Here is a 17,806-nt window from a genome sequence, read left to right as displayed (position 1 = left end):
ATAAAGTTAGAGCAGTTTCAGAGCAGTCACAGGTTCAGGCTTAATGCCATCTCAGACCCGCACAACTGTGACTTGCTGCTAGAGGGCCTGGAAAGCAGGGGTATGGACAGGAGCCAGGACTCCCTCCCATCTCTGGGGTGGGAGAGGGCAGGGGGTGGGGTAGCATGTAGCTCAGAGGTAGAGAATAACGGTTCAGTTCATGAGGGTTGAAAGTCTGCCCACAAAACAAAGGAGTGGGAAGGACTGAGAATGGGGTGTTCTGGGATGCAGGATGAATGAAAATAAGTGTTTTATTTCCCTGGACCAGACTAACAATACTCTGAAACAACCTGGGTAAAAGGGATTAAAGATGACTCTCACCTGAATTGGCATAACTTTAAACTATTAGAGGATACCTTGCATGGGTTAACACCTTTTAATGGGTGAAAGTTTCTCTTTTAAGTGCCTTTATGACAATTTAAAGGTAACTGGTAACACCACCCTGTATCACTATACTACATTTGATATAAGCGTGGAAGATGTCAAGTAGTAATGTGTAATCTGATCCAATAAAACACATACCTGAACAATAGAAAACGGTTTTTAACTAGCTGAAGTTTAGTATGGAATGTTGACATGAAGCTATTTAATTGGCTTTCATCGATTTCATTATTTTTATGATAATTTGTAACAAGCAAGAGTACATTTCAAGCCAGACCACATAATTCTGAATGGTACAAGCAAAAATGAATTAGATGCAAAGACTCTCCATATCTTACATGCAATTAATGGTAGAAGTATTAGGGGGAAAAATGTCAAATCATTCATATTTTGGAATTTGCTGCCAGATCAAAATCATCACTTTCTACAAGCCCATGCCAATTTCAGCAGAACTCCTCTAGAAATACAATAATACCTGGTTCCCATTGGGCTTCTCAGCAGCCTGACAGGGAGTTTTCAAGTTTCTGGACTGTCCAGCTCCCTGACTAGCAAGATGCCAGGATTCAAGCAGCTGTTAAAGAGTCTCAAAATTTCTGCATTCCAAATTGAAATTACACCAAAATTTCAAAATGTTCATGTCCTCCACAAAATAGCATTACCCTTCTTCAACTAGTTCCACCAAACAGGAATACAGTCACTGACTAAATAATTTGACCACTGAAAAACAGACCAACTGTTTTTGACAGCAGTTAATCACTCCAGCTATCATAGTAACTGTCAGGTTGAGTACAAGCAGGTTCTAGGGGTATTATTCTATTCTAACTATGTATCTCCTGAAGATAAACTGCTTACTGCCTTCTACTTTAGTTTTCTTGGAAGAGATTCTTTGTTTTATCAGGCACAGCTCATTTGCATCAGCATTGCATATTTTTATTAGCTCACTGTATTCAAGCAAGTTCTATCAGAAAAAAGCTTAAGACCATTCATGGGACACTTGCTCACACTTTCCTTTACGAAATATGGGGCTAGTTTAATTTCTGAAATGCTGGGAAGTGCAACGGTAATAATCAATTGTTATTATGTTGTGTAGGTCTGTAGCACAGGGAAATAAAAATGACTGTATGCAGACAGTGCATTCAGTTGAATACCATTATTGAATATATAATTCAAAACATTACAACATTAAAATTATTTGTGAGATGGGACAGAATAAGTTTCCCTGAACTTGGGTAACAGGGATTGAAATCTTATTAAGATCCAAAAAAAGGTCTGTACTCTCTCACTATTCCTTAATGAGACACTGCTCTTGCCACAGAGTTTTCATAGAACTTAGCATGAGTATCCATCCTTGCTCAATAATGATCTAGCATACGAGATGAAGGAGTGATGGCTGGATCTGTTATACATTAGCAGAACTATATGGGGAACCTAACATGACTATGTATTCACTACACTCTGCTGCTGTATTTGGTCATTGACAATGTTGGCCATGTGGTTTTAAATTTCCATTTTAAGACAGAGCTCATAGCAGTCAAATTCAGATGTCTAAATTTCAACACATGTGAACGCCGATCCTGGAACTCCAAATCAGTTCCTACACTGTGTGGGCGCATCTACAAGTGGTACTTTATTGTGTGTTAGCCTAAGTTAATGAGCATTAAGGGAGCACGTTTGCACGTGCACAGCCTAAATGTGCATGGAAAATGGCAAATTTAGGCCATTTGCGCCTACATTTCATACCTGCAAATGCAGATATGAAATTTAGGCGTAAATAGTTCAAGCGCATTTACGAAAGTGTAGACGCATTAAAGTGCATTAACGCTGTGTATATCTACTGACTTGGGACTAACTTTAGTTCCAAGTCAGTTCACACACAGTATTAATGCAATTTAACACCTGCAAGTGTAGACTCCTTCCTAAGCCCACTTAATGCGCATTGAGCTAATGTGCATTAAATTTAGGCTTGCTTAAAGGCACATGTAGACACACTCTGAGTCACCCCCACAAAATAAATTTGAACTTAAACTTCCACATGAAATGTGGCTGTTTGTAACTTCACTCCAAAACCTCCTACCCTAGTTCACTATACCTTCTCAGCCTATAGAGAAAATTCTCTCCCTGCCACTTGTAAGAGTTGCAGTATCCTCTTCAAAGATAATTTGAATCTTATGGCAGCAATTTTAATTCCCAAGTACATTTTCATTTTTTCACATAACAGGCATAACATTAAGCATGTGTGTGTTGGGCTGGATCTCCTTGTCAATTTTCTCTTTTTAGAAAAAAATCTGTTTTCTGGTCAGCTTCTGAAAAGCTGTGCAGGATAAGGGCTTACATGACTTGTTCTTTAGTAAAGCAAAGATGATTTCTCACAAGAGTACAGTCAATAAATGCTAGACAATTTAAAATAGTAACCTAGAGGAAATGAATGCAAGAGAAGGAACAAAAAAGTCCTGAAGTGATGGTCTTTTCAAAACAGCAAAGGTGAAGGAAACCTCAGGACAACTGACAAAAATATAATAGAATAATTAAATATTTTACATGGTAGCAAAGTTTCTTTCTAAGACCTCATTAATTTGGTTTGTCTCATTTCAGAAGAAAGAAAAAATACTAAAATTATATTTAAAGTCTTCTGGGCTAAATCCAGAAATTTACCTTTGAGATTAATTCATAAATGAGAAAGTCAAAAACATCTTTACAGTGATGTACCAAAATACAGGATGAATGGAAGTGAAAAACAGTCTGAATAAAAGGGTTCTGCAAGAACCAGGGATTGTTTGGTAATAAATTTTATTGTACAAACTGTATGTTGATAGAGATCTTAACAGGAGTTTTGGGCACAAAGTGCCCTTCCTCAAGTCTGGGAAAGAAACAGATACAGCTTAAGTTAAATATCAGATAAAACTATTATGTTTAATTCCTTTGTGTACAAGAAACTAATAACTTATAGAAGAGGGAAGGGCTGTAAACCTGTGCAGCAAAGAGAAGTTATCAGAAGTATCTGTAAGACAAGTAAAGAGAAAAAGAAATAGGCACTCTAATTAAATAAAAAATAAGACCATTCTAAAGGGAAGAGGGTCGTTATTACATGTGGCTCAGCAGAGAGAACAGGCCAATTTTCCCCTCTTCAAGTGACAATTTTTCTTTACTGTTTCTAAGTCATGTTACAGATTTCAACTGCAGCCAAGCAACTGAATATTGGAATGGTGCAAAGCACCCCATTCTTAGCCACTCATGCTTATTAACTTGGTTAATGGTTTTGTGCTGGAAAGCACAGAATCTTCTCTTTCATCTTGAAAAGGGGTATCATGTAATGGGCCTAGGAAATTCTATTAAAGCAGATCCCAAATGTAAGAAAATTGAGAATTTAAAGTTATGGGAAACCAAACTTCAATTAATATGAAGTTTCTCATTTTGGATACAAAAGGATGCAACTGCTATGGTTTATCCAGGCACTAATGTGTGCAGTCATCAAGTGTGTATTTTATTTCAAAATTCAGATGACTAAAAATATGAAGAGAATGTAACTTTAAGTAACATTGCTGATTGCTGGGAGTTGATGGGGAGTTGTTTATTCTTATTTTGTTCTGTTTCTATCATTCTTTTTCTCTTATTGTATGCTACCTGAGACTTTTTGGGAAGGATGGCCTATAAATTCATAACAAATACTTTTTCAAGAGAAGTATAGTGCAATAATGCAAAAGTTTTCATGTCATTCCAATGTGTATCACTTGTGTTTACATCCCTCTTTTACAGCTGAGTGTACTACAGTTGTTGCCAAATGTGTTCCTTGGTAGGAAGAACCTGAGAAGTGCCATTAATACAACAGATAAAACACATTTGATGATGCGTCAGCCTGATGACTGGGGCCAAGATCATTTCTCATTGGAGATAATCTTATCTCACATGTGGAAGCAGCATGCCATCACTGGCCAGGGCTGATTAGGTGACATATGAAGTAATTACCACCTCCCCTCCTATCAATGTAAACAACCCAGAAAAACATCTCTCTCTCTCTATTTGAGCAAAAGACTGAAGTCTTTCAAGTGTAGCAATAAGCAAAATATATTTTAAAGTTGGGTTTTTTTTAGTTTAAGATTAGACTACAAATCTATCTTGAGAACCAAAAACAAACATGTAAGCAAGGCTTGTAACACTGTCTCGCACAACATGCTCATTAACAAGCTAAGGAAATATAGACTATATGAAAGTACTAAAGGTGGATACATAATTAGTTGGATCCTTGTATTCAACCAATAGCTATCAATGTCTAGCTGGGAGAAGGTATCAAGTGGGATTCACCAGGCATTCTGTCCTGGATCCAGTATTCTTCAATATCTCTATTAATGACCTGGATGATGGGGTCAAATGTGCAATTAACAAATTTACAGACAAAAGCAAGATGAGTTGTAGATACTGTCGGGGACAAGGCTTGGATGCAGAATGACTGGGATAGACTGGAAGAATGGTCCACAGTCAATCAGTTGATATTCAACATGGACAAGTGCAAGTCCTGCATTGGGACAAAACAACTCCATACACAAACAGACTGGGGAATGATTGGGTAGACTACAGTACTAAAGAGAAGGATCTGGGGTTTACTGTGATCCATAAGCTGAATACAAGTCAACAGTGTGCTCTTGTTGCAAGGAAAATCAACAGCATCTTGGTTTGTATTAATAGGAGTGTCACCTGCATATCAAGGGAAATTATTCTTCTGTTCTATTCCGCACTACTTTTTCAAGTTTTGGGCCTCATACTTCAAGAAGGATGTTGACAGTTTGGAAAGAGACGGAGGCAAAATGATAAAGGCCTTGGGAAGCAGAACAGATGAGGAAAGGCTGATGAGGAAGGGTGCCTAGAGACAAAAATGATAAGGGCCCTGGGAGGCAAAACTGACGAGGAAAGGCTGAAAGAACTAAGGTTCTGGGGAAGAGAAAACTGAGGGAGGGGAGTTGATAATAGCCTTCAAATACCTGAAAGGTTATTACAGAGATGATTGAGATGGGCTTTTCTCAGTGACCACAAGGGACAGGACTAGAAGCAAGGGACTCAAGCTTCAGTGGGGACAATTTAGATGGGAGATTAGGAGGAACTTTGAGTCTGAGGGTGGTTAGCATTGGAACAGGCTACCTAGTTCCAATGCTTAAAGAATCTTCATCCTCACAAGTTTTCAAGAGCAGGTTAGACTTGACTGGGACGGTTTAGTCAGGGATGATCCTGCTCTGAGCAGGTGCTGGACTAGATGACCTTGTGAGGTCCCTTCCAACCCTACTCTCCTATGACCCTGAATGTAATTTGTTTAGCTTCCTGTTAATCTAGGGCATGAAAATGATTGATTCCAAAACCCCACATTTTTTTACAGTATTAATTTCACAAGAATGGCACTCTCTTCCCTTTCTTTTTGATTCTTCATCTGTTTTGAACACCTCAATACTGTTCTTCAGTAGTCCCTTCTCTAAGCACAAGTCACCTGACAAATGAAAACTCAGAAGTACCATTAATAGTATGGATACAACAGGCTGTATTTGATAATCTGTTGACAGCAATCCATTCTACTACCTCCCTTTTCTTTAGCAGTTTTATTAAGTTGGGAAAGACACATTGATTTTTCTATGTTCCGTTGTCATGAGGCTCTTACTAAAAAGTTATGACTCAGACCATATGCACAGAGGAGCTGTTTAAGTTAGAGAATGATTAAAATGGTTACAGAGTCAAATAACCTATTTTATTTGACAGAAATAAACACTTACTTTAGATATTAGAAGGTAATTTATCATTTTGGTAAAATTGCTTGTTTTCAACTTCTACTCTTAACAGAGGTGGCCAAAATAAATTGTAAAATTTGGCAGACAAGATCAGAAATAAGGGAATAAATAAATATTTCAAATACATACACACACACGTATACATATATTATTAAAAAAAAAGAAGCAAACCTCCACTTGCACACATTTTCAAGTGTGCTTACTTGCTTTGAATAAGCTGTTATTTAATGTAGCTAATACACAGGTGTGTTAAGACTTTAAACTGATAGTAAATTATTTTCTTATGATGGATGGTTTCTAGTGGGCACATCTACATGTGCAATTAATACAAAGTAATAACCTCTGGAGCTTATTGTTCTGGAGTTTATTGTTCCCAGGCACACTGTTTGATTGTGAGCCTGGGACCTCAACACACTGAGCCAGGTAGGGGCAGCTCCCCCTGTCCCAATTCAGTGTGCTGCAGAGGGTCTCGCTGGGGCATGACGGGGCTCCAGTGTGGACCTAGCCAGCAAGCAGCTCCCACACTGAAGCACTCTTGTGCCCCAGTCAGCCAGGGCAGCATCTACACATGTGCTGGTGCAGAGTAAAAAAAAAACTGGCTGCGGAGTTAATTAGTTTACTCCAGGCTAATACGGGCACATGTGGAGATGTGGGATATTTACTGCGGACCTAGTTTTCTCTTCAGTAAATGTCTCAGACACACCCAGTGGCCGTGTCCAAATGAGCATGGCTGTGCAGTTTTTCTCCATGCTGCAGGGGAGCAGCGCAGAGGGTTTTTTTGACCCCTGGATATCCCCCCGACACAAGCATTCCCCAGGGACAACTAGCAGCAGCACAAGGTATACCACCACTAGTTGTCCGTGGAGAACCAAATATCCACATCACATGTGGACATGGCCAGTATGTCCAACTGATGCATGATAGGTGGTAAGCAGAGATCAGAAATGGTGATTGATACATCACTAAGAATGCTGTCAAATTGGAAAGCTCTTACAGTTGAAGAAAACCATTCAAACATTAGTTCAAGGTAGTACCATCAGCCTTGTATATGGTAGCAAAGCAGTGTGGAATTCATAGTGAATATTTTAGTCAACCCCTTAACAATTATGAGCTCTTATGAAAGAACAGGAAGCAAGTTAGTGAGGATGAGCGGTCAAAAGATCTGTAACCTAATAGAAACAAGACCATCAAATAAAATTCTCATGGTTTATAAAGGTTCTGTTGATCCTTTTAATCCCTTACGAGCATGGTCTACTGAATGACAGGTCTAGCTTCCTACCCATTAATCCAAGTGGAATCATGTGGTCCTACCCCTCAAAACTGTGGTCCTCAGCTCTAATGTAAATTGGGCCTCAGCCCTGCACTGTCTCTGGGCTTAAGAACATCAATCTCCTGCTGGGAAAGTGACTCTCCACTCTGCCGGAACCAAGTCACCTTCTCCTTCTCACATACAAAGGAGATGCAGGGAGGGAAGCAATGTTTCCTCCTCATTCAGATTTATTTCCTTTTTGACTAACCAACCTGCAGTTCTAGTGCAGAGGGAGATGCATCCTGTTTTCTCTGTGTTTCCTTTGACAATTATTAAAGGTGCATTAAGGAGGGAAAAAGCTTTTCATTTTCCTTATTTACTGTTTCCCTCTTTCTCTTCACAAATAACATTAACTTCTCTCCCTCTGGCTTTACCTTTGGCAACACTTGATTCTACTGCTGTTTGTCACTTACTACAAATCACCCCATTAGAGGAGGTTTCAACCTACTGCCACCACTGCCCTAGTTATACTGTAAGCTACACTTTAGACCCCTTATTGACTGCACTTTCAAATGACAGGCTGACTTCTTGAATTTCACTCAAAAATGAAAATCTGCAGGAAATATGCTGCTCCTGGGTCTTCTGCTCATCCCAAAGGGCAATGAAATCCATCATGCAGGGAGACCAATGGATGCGATGTACCTTAATTTTAGCCAGGCTTTTGATATGGTCTCCCAGAACATTTCGCAGGTAAGCTAAGCAAGTACAGACTGAATGAATGGATTGTAAGGTGGATAGAAACCTGGCTGAAGCATTGGGCTCAAAGGGTAGTAATCAAAGGCTTGAAGTCTAGCTGGCAGCCAGTATCAAGTGGAGTACCCCAGGGATTGGTCCTGGGGCTGGTTTTGTTTAATACGTTCATCAACAACTTGGAAGATGGCATAGAGTGCACACTCAGCAAGTTTGCAGATGACACCAAGATAGGAGGAGTAGTAGATATGCTGGCGGGTAGGGCTACAATTCAGATGAACCTAGACAAACTGGAGGATTGGGCCAAAAGAAATCTCATGAGGTTCAACAAGAACAAGCGCAAAGTCCTGCAGTTAGGATGGAGCAATTCCATGCATCAGTATAGGCTGGGGGATGACTGGCTACAAACTGGAGAGAGTCCAATGGAGGGAGACAAAAAATGATGAGGGGGCTGGGGCACATGACTTATGAGGACAAACTGAGGGAACTGGACTTATTTAGTCTAGAGAAGAGGAGACTGAGAGGGGTTTTAATAGCAGCCTTCAACTACCTGAAGGGGGCTCCGAAGAGGATGGAGCTAAATTGTTCTTAGTAGTGGGGGATGACAGACAAGGAGCAACCGATATTAGGAAAATATTTCTTACTAGGAAGGTAGTAAAACACTAGAATACATTATCCAGAGAGGTGGTGGAATCTCCATCCTTGGAGGTTTTTAAGACTTGGCTAGTCAAAGCTTACCTGGGAAGATTTAGTTGGGGCTGGTCCTGCTTTAAGCAGAGGGTTGGACTAGATGACCTCCTAAGGTCCCTTCCAACCTTAATTTTTCTATGATTCTATGATCTCTGTGACTCCCTAGCACTGTATCTGGGTTTGGGTACCAGAGGAGACTGGGACAGGCTGTGCCATGGCTGAGAGGGTATAGGCACATGGATCACCCTCTCATTCCAACTGGGTCTGAGTTGGACTAGGTATGTCCCCTGCTCCACAGTGAGGCCAGGCCCACTGGAAACACTCCCCAACCCAAACCTTCCAGGAATTTCTATCTGATGACCACAAGATGGCTGGCCACCCTCCAGCCCCAAACTTTACATCCACCTGTCTGTCCTAGCTCCATTGGACAGGCCACCCACCTGTCTGCTCTGGGGACAACTACTTGACAGCAGAACAATAGCTAACATGGCTTGGGTATTTGCCAGCAGAGGCCAAGTCCCAGATGTGGCAGGGTCCAATCACCTACTCCAGACCCCAAATGCCAGCACCAGATCCCACATCCTGGGGGTGGGTCCGTGCCAGGGTGTGGTTTCTGAGGTGGTTTGGGTATGGCTTTTCAAATGTGGGGTTTTGGTTCTGTGTCTGAGTCTTGGGTTTGGGGTTTCTAGGTGAGTATCCAAGTGCTGGGGTCTAGCTCTGTGCCTGAGTCCTGGGGTTCTGTTGGCCTTGGTTTTCAGGTCTGTGTGTAGGTCATGGTATACTTTGGGATGAGATCGGGAGGGGTGTAGAGGCATGGTTCAAGGTCTCAGGTGCCTGGGGATCTGGGTCATGTTTGGGGGACACAGCTATCCCTGCTTCCCTCATTCTCTTCACCCATGTCCATCTCTGCTTACAGCACAAGGTGTAGCCAAGGAAAAAGGCTGGGCTTTCTCAGTCCCAGGATAGTCAGAGGCGGGATCCACTTGGCATTAGACCAGACAACTCTCAGTAGGGGAGGAGGGGAGTGGGAGCATTGTATGCTGGGATGCCAGAGGAGAGTGGACTAACCTGAGGAAATATTCATTAGACCAGTCTAACCCATACTGATCTAAACTCAGTCCTCATCACACACAGACTAACTTTATACCACACGTACCATTTTTAGTTCTATCTAAGCAGTGTGAATACCTGCACACCTAGAGGTTTTGACCAAACTAAGCTCGATTAGATTGATCTAAATGTAGTGCTTGTACATACCTTAATGGGTCTCTAAAAAAGTCTGTACAGGTTTTAAGGCAGGGGTGGGCAATTATTTCAGGTGGAGGGCCGCTTATCGAGTTTTGGCAGGCTGTCGAGGGCTGCATGGGTAGCCCCACCCCTTGACAGGTGCCCCGCCCCCTGGTCACCATCTTGGGACCAATGTCCCAATGTCTTTGGTCCCAAGACTTTGGGACATTGGTCCCATGTCACAGAGCCAGCACCGGTGGGGCCCAAAGTGAGGCACAGGTTAGCAGGGGTCTGTGGAGCTGGGCTGGGCTGCACCAGCAGGGAGAGGGGGGAGCTGGCCCGGCTCCATACAGCCCTGCTAGCTGGGACCCCATGCTCCTGCCACCCTGCTCTGGTGCAGGCCCTGTGCTCCCACTGGCTCCCATGCCCGCTCATTCCTAATGCCCCCCCCACCCTGTGGTACAGGCAGGGGGCAGCTCACAGTCCCGACCCCTTGATCACTGGCAGGGGAGAAGCTGGTGCTGAGCACAGGGAAAAGTGGCCCCTTGCCTGCTCCATGGCTGGCACACCCTGCTGCAGCTGCTCGCAGCCTGCGTGGGGCTGTCTGAAGCAGGCACAGGCAGCCCCAAGCAGGCTGTGAGTGGCTGTAGCATGGGGCACTGGGCAGGCGAGGGGTCACTTTCCCCCCTCTGTGCTCAGCTTTTCTCCAGGCCACTTTTCCCCAGACTCCTTCCCTGCCTGGAGTCCTCCCCTGCCCTTCCCCCCCCCCTTCCCTCTTACCTGAGGTTCTGGCTGGGGCAGCTATGTGCTCCTAGGCCAGAAGCCCCGCTGGAGCTTCTGGCTGGGGGGGCGGCGCCAGGCAGGCCCTGCTGTTGTGGGAGCCTGCCGGGCTTCCCCTGGGTCCTACTGCCCTTTGTTCCTGTTATTTTTTACAGGAACCAAGGGCAGATAAATATTCATTTTCTGAATTTTTTTAGGGGCCACACAAGCCGGATAGAATGGCCTCATGGGCCGGATCCAGCCCACAGGCTGTATTTTGCACCCCCCCTATCTTAAGGGCCATTCGACCTCCATGATGCCTGGCAGGGACAGGCCTAAAAATGCATGTCAGAAGTAAGGTTTTATTTCAGCATCTCTGTTCTTTAATTCAATTACAATTGAGGGTAACCAGCACCCCAGTGCACAGCATGTAGCAGGATCATGTCAATGGTAAATTCATCCATAATTTGTACAGCAAGGTGTGCTTGGTTAAAGATACTTTGACTTGCTTTATGTCTTTGGAAAATGTCTCTTCTACCTCTCCTTTCTGTGAACCTTGCTATACACATAACAAACACTGTTGTTATATCTTTCTGCCTTGACAGACTACATATCCTCTCTGTTCTCAATGAGACTACCTATCAGCTTTATCCTTACCCACAGTGCTTCAGCTGACTCGCTTCTCATGCAAATTAGAAGTATCCCTTGCCCATCACCTCACATGTGCATAACACTTCCATTCTTAGCCAAGGTGGATGCCTATGCCACCATATCTCTGGTCAGGAACCCATTCTCCTTTCTCAGGAAGACACAGAAGCAGTGAAATACTGTGTATGGTTCACTGCCCTGTGCCTCAGAGATAATTTTCTCCTGACAACATTTTTGTTGGAAAACTGATTAGAAAGCAATATGTGACTGGCTACATGCCACGTAGCATGAATCATTATAGAGCAATTTCAAAACATCAGCCCAAAGAATGAAAAGATACAGCATTTTAAGTTAAAGCTCAGACCGGCAATCCACAAGTTACCATGCACCTTTGTGTATTCTCAGAGCTATGGCAGTTGTATCTATTTTCTTAAATTACAAAGCTCCCACTTGTTAATAATTGGACATGAATAATACATATACAATGAGGTTCAGGCCAACCTCTATTGAATAAACTTTAAAAGGGAATAAAAAAGTGTCAAAATGAAAATTCAATCTGAAATTCCATTAGAAAACTTCCTGAAAAAAAAATTTGACCCATGCATCAGATTTCAGTATATTGTCTTCTTATTCAAGAGTTCTTCTTGAATACTAACAAAGACCTTGAGCTCAATGCTGAAGCTTGTCCAGTCTTTTCAATAACAGAAACCAAAGGGCCTCGTCACACTTTCACTTGGAAGAGTTGTAAATCATGGGAATATAGTGACCCAATAAAGTTACTGTGCATTAAGAGATAACCCATCCTTGAAATAAAACAACTTACCAACACCAGGAGAGCACTTAACCCATATTAAACTGCTTGAACATGCGTTTGCTTACATTTAAACTGCACTTAGTGGGCATGTCTACATGTGAAATTAACATGCCTGAATAAACTTCAGTGCGATTCATGCCAGAGTTTATCATTCCCAGGCAATGCATTTACACATGCACCCCAGACCACAGTATGTTGAGCCAGGTCAGTGTAGCCCCAGCTGGCGAGAGGCCTGGGTGGTCAGCCTGCCAGCCTGAGGCTGCTCCGACCTGGCTCTGTGTGCTGTGGAGGGGCTGGCTGGGACATAAGGCTGCTTTAGCGCAGGACTAGCTGGCAGGCATTTCCCATACTGAATCACCCTCAAGTTCCATCAGTGTCTACACGTTACGATGCAGTAAATAACTGTATTTACAAGAACTAACCTACTGTGGCATTTATTAGTTTACTGCACCCTAACAGAGTTGCACATGTAGATGCTGAGACTTTACTACGGATCTGATTAGTCAGCTCCACAGAAGATGCATCATGTAAACACACCTAGTAAGTGTTAAATTGAATAGGTAACACCACCCAAAGGGACATCCAAATAAAAAATTTAGCCCAATAAATGAATTGTCTATCATTTAACAACAAAACATGCTAACTATCAAATAATTATTGCCTCCCTCACAAATGGGCAGACTATTCAACCCCAGTTCACACTGGCAGTATTTACACTGGCAGTTTAGGTCATGGAACATGAAAAAGTGTCACACGACTGCCCCCTTTTTAAAAAATGATCATTTTAATAGAGATTTTAAATCTGTGGTGCATGTCTCAAATTTCTGTAGATGTCTCCTTTAAAAAAACCCTTTTTCTCATGATGTTGTTAAAAGCTGATCTGTTTCATTAACATAGTTAAACCTAAAGACTTTATCTTATTTTTCCACAGGAGTCTTAGTATTATAATATCAAAGATTTTAATGGAATCATCTAGGTTAATTTAATTTTTAATTAAATAATTAACCATGGGGTACTTAATTAAATATTATGATTTTCTTTACTGATAACTTCAATGAAACTGAAAAAAGGAATTTATACTTTTGAAGTTTTATAAGTTACTTTAAAAAATTAGAGAAAAAATAATTCAAGCATATTTATTAGGTTGTCAGTCCCATACTTGTTCTGCCATTTACCATCCTTTAGGTAAAGCCCAGAAGCAAATAACCAAGACATAGCTACTTAGGTCATATTCAGACATTTTATTAGTACAGATTTTGCTCTATTACCATATTTACCCAAATATAAGAGGACCCTGAATATAACATGACCTCCAATAATTAGATTCTATATCTAGAAAATGTATACATTTGTTATAATTTTCCAGGTATAGAATCAAATTATTGGAGGTTTGCCTTGCATTTGCACCCCCCACTACAGCTAGGAAACTATATCTGTGGGATCAGATTGCCCTCTACTCCTCCTGACTTCTTCTCCCTATAGCACCTTCTCCCCCCACTCCTTACTGTCAGGCCCTGCTCTCCCTGAACTCATGGGAGTGAGAGGCAAATGTGTAAATAAAGACAGATGTAGTAATTTGCATATGGTGCTCATAGACTTATATGATTCAAAATTGATGCATTTCACCTTTTTTGAAAATGCTACAAGTTTCGGCAGATAGTCCATGACACACTTTTAAGCAGGACTTCTGTATAGCACAAACTTCTTTTTTTTTTTATTAAAAGAAATTTTTTCATGTGCTAGGTCAAATTAGCCAGATCAGGTCCAAATCCATTTGAATCATGCAAGAATCATATGTGGCCCTACTACTGGCAAGTATCCTCCACTACAGCCTGGGGCTTCAGATACTTCCAAACCCTTTGGCAGGCTTCCTACATGCAAGCCCAAGCCCAGAGGCTTGGGGTTCAGTTGCCCCCAAGCTTCGCTTGCCCTCAGCTGTGCGACCGCAAGAAAAAGCTAGGAAGGAGTGGACACGAGTGGTAAAGAAACAGGAATCACTGGAAATGGGAAAGACACGCATAGCTCAGCTGTGGGAGTAAAGAGAAAGTCAAAATGTATACAATGTAGTGGCTTACCAAGGCTTGAAAAAGAGTTGGCATTGAGAAGGTCCACAACCATATATCTTATTCAGACAGCCTGCACCAACCTATCCTTGTGGTAGGTTCCCATCATTGTGTTTGCCCAATATGGGCCATGCGTTTTATGGTAATGCTCAGTATTGGCTCCATTTAATCAGCTTTACAGATGGTTTCCATTACTGAGCATATGCTGCTTTTGGCAGCACTTTAAGGACAGGCAATGTATTTAATAAGGTTTCCTTGTATACTAATATAAGGCAAGGGGCTTTTTTCTGATGCTGTTTTAGGGTGGGGAAGGGAGACAGGGGAAGTGGGGGATACCTCATCTTGTATTTGAGTAAATAAGGTAGGTAGTAGAGATGCATTTAAAGAAAATGCAAGCTTCAAAATTACTAACCCAACTTTATACTAAAATGGAGTAAGATAACGCTTTAAAGAAAAAAAAAAACTTAAAAATTAAAACACACATAAGCCTTCTCAAATTTTGATCCCACTTCTCAGTCCAGGGCTTGTTAAAGGAACACAGAAGGTTTAGCAAAACTCCCAATTTTTCTTTTAAAATGCATTCCTTCCCCTTCCCCAACCATTTCTAACTTTGTTTCTCCCTCTCTATTCCCTATAGTTAAGTATAAGTAAGCTAAGATCTAGGATAAGCTTTAACATTTTATTTTAGGTAGTAAGTTTTATTTCTCTCCCCTCTGTGATATAGATATCCACTGTTTTATAAATGATAATTATTATGTTTGTATTAATTTTTTTACTGCTTTTATATTGTGTGATTACTGTTTTAGGCCTATATATGTAAGTTAGCATAAGTAATGTCAAACTTCCATCTTATCCCCATGCCTAGTTGTAACCTATGACTCACACCTACCCTTCCTATGTAACTTGGTTCCTGGATGAATGGGGATGACTGATGGTGCTTGAGAGTCAATGGCAGTAGGTCTAAAAATAGCTCCCTCTGAATGACCGAACCATCAACACCAATACTTGGACCAATGACCCAGCCATTGGAACCACCCTCAGCATTCAAGAAACAAATGAGAGGCAACCCACCATTGTGCCAAGGCTGCACACGCTCAGTAAGAACACCTGGAACCCTCTGGAACAGGACTGACATTGCCTGGACAGGCCCTGCCACAGGAGATCAGAGGTAGTCTGCCCCATAAAAAGGATAGTGAAGACTGACTCCTTGGGAAACCCATTTCCATTGGGACCAGCACCGTGCCACACCACCTATCTACCCCAGAGGCCCTGCTGGTGACCCCCTCTAGACAACACCAAGCTGAAGGAGACACTGGCCATCGAGGACCCACTTTCAGCCGGGGATAGGTAGGTATCACCTACATATTTCCTCCTCCAATTTGGACTCTATCTCTCTCCTCTCAGACTTCAGCCCCTGCACCAAGCCTCTTTAACCCCTGCTGCCATTGTCTGTGTGTGTGTCTGTGCAAAGGAACCAATAAAATATCGTGTCACCATCTCCCCTGTTCAATAAAACCACTGTCTTTTGTAACCCCGAGCTTGTCTGTGTTTTACTGAGCCCTGGTCCCTTCCCTATCTTAAATTCCAGTCTCTGTCTCTCTCCCTTTTGGCTCTCAGCCCTGTTTCCGCCACTTTTTGCCTCCTCTCTGTCCCTTTTCTGCAGACTCTTAGCCCTGTTGCTTTCTGCAGGCTCTCAGCCCTGTTCCCGCCACCTTTTGCCTCTTGCCACCTCTTCTCAATCTCTGTCTACACTTTCAATCTCTCTCTCTGTGTTCTCCAGCCTCCCCCCATCACAGCCCCACTCCCAGTTTTCCTCTCCCCATGTACGCCTTGGCTCCCCTGTAGCCTTCTTTCTCCAGCTCCAGCCTCCATGCTTCTCCCCGGCATTGCTCCTTTGCTCTGCCGCTTTCTGCTTTCAATTAACACCAATTAACCTTACATTACACCAAATTCCCTCCAGTCTGCTGGTTCTAATCCCAGCACCGGCAACTTTCATCTCGGTCTCCACCAGCAGTAACCTGAAATAACCCCAAGACTCAGCTCCTCAGCCCAGCTCTCTCTAGTCTACCCGGTCCCGGCAACTTTCACCCCCTACACTTTCACTCTCTCTCTTACCTTATTCTTCCCCCAAGTATCCCAAGTACACCAAGCACATACATACACACCACAACACCCAAGCTAGGAACTCACCTGTGTGTATGTGTAGGTGAGTGGTATGTATGTGAACTGATATACATGTATGCCACTGTGTGCATGATATATGAATTAGTGATCTGTGTATATGTATTGGGTGTACAGGTATTGGTAATTGGTTCTGGTCTAATTTCTTTTGTGTAGGTGCTTGAATTTGCCTAGGCTGGTAATTTTGGATGTGTGTGTGCCTGAATTGATAATGTGTGTGTGCATCCCTGGTGGGGGTGCATGCACCTAGAGTATGTGTATGCTCCATGTGTGTATGCACCTAATTGATTTTTGAGTGCATGCATGTGCAATTGTACAGCTGGAGTACTGCGTCCAGTTCTGTGCGCCCCACTTCAGGAGGGATGTGGACAACATTGAAAGGGTCCAGAGGAGGGCCATCCGCATGATCCGGGGACAAGAGGGCAGACCCTACAATGAAAGACTGCGGGACCTAAACCTGTTCAGCCTTCACAACAGAAGGCTGAGGGGGGACCTGGTGACTGTCTATAAACTCACTAGGAGAGACCAGAAGGGTTTGGGGGAGATCTTGTTTCCCCTAGCACCTCCTGGCATGACAAGGAATAATGGACACAAATTATCGGAGAGTAGGTTTAGATTAGACATCTGCAAGAACTACTTCACAGTCAGGGCATCTAGGAGCTGGAACCAACTTCCAAGGGAAGTGGTGCTGGCTCCTACCCTGGGGGTCTGGAAGAAGAGAGGCTTGATGCCTACCTGGCTGGACTCATTTGAATCCAGTTTTTCTCCCGCCCAGGCGGGGGGTCAGACTTGAAGATCTACAAGGTCCCTTCCGACCCTACTTCTGTGATTCTATAATACACCATGCCCTTCTGTCTAACAGCGCAATAGTGAGATCCTGAGAGTTGGCCTGACCCCACAGGGCAACAAAGGGACAAAACCTACTTTACATCAATATATGTTAAGGATGTCTAGGAGCTTACTTGCTAATAAATAATCCTTCTTTAAAGTATTTTGCCTTCTCAGTTAGAAAACAATGCTTATGTACAGGTGTAAACAATTATCTTTGTTGAACACACTAATGAGTAAATTTTCTTTATTAAGTATACTTTGGATATCATGTATTAAACCTTTAAAATTTTAAAATACTTGTAGAGTGCAGACACATACAACAACTGAACCATTCCAAAGTGTCACTAATTGGGAACTGATTGTGGTTTACAATTGTTGTAGAATATGGTAGAAAATGTTTATGTTTGTC

The 17,806-nt window shown here is 42.4% G+C and overlaps 1 protein-coding gene across 6 annotated transcripts in view; it reads right to left on the bottom strand.

The window, feature by feature from the left end:
* APBA2 (amyloid beta precursor protein binding family A member 2) overlaps positions 1–17,806 on the bottom strand; it is a 246,059-nt gene that overhangs the window by 87,434 nt on the left and 140,819 nt on the right. The gene's annotated exons all lie outside the window — the stretch shown is intronic.

This window comes from Crocodylus siamensis, chromosome 15, assembly GCF_052110815.1.
Source record: "Crocodylus siamensis isolate JL-2025a chromosome 15, ASM5211081v1, whole genome shotgun sequence".
NCBI classification, from domain to species: Eukaryota; Metazoa; Chordata; order Crocodylia; family Crocodylidae; genus Crocodylus; species Crocodylus siamensis.
This window is presented reverse-complemented; position numbering and strand designations above follow the sequence as displayed.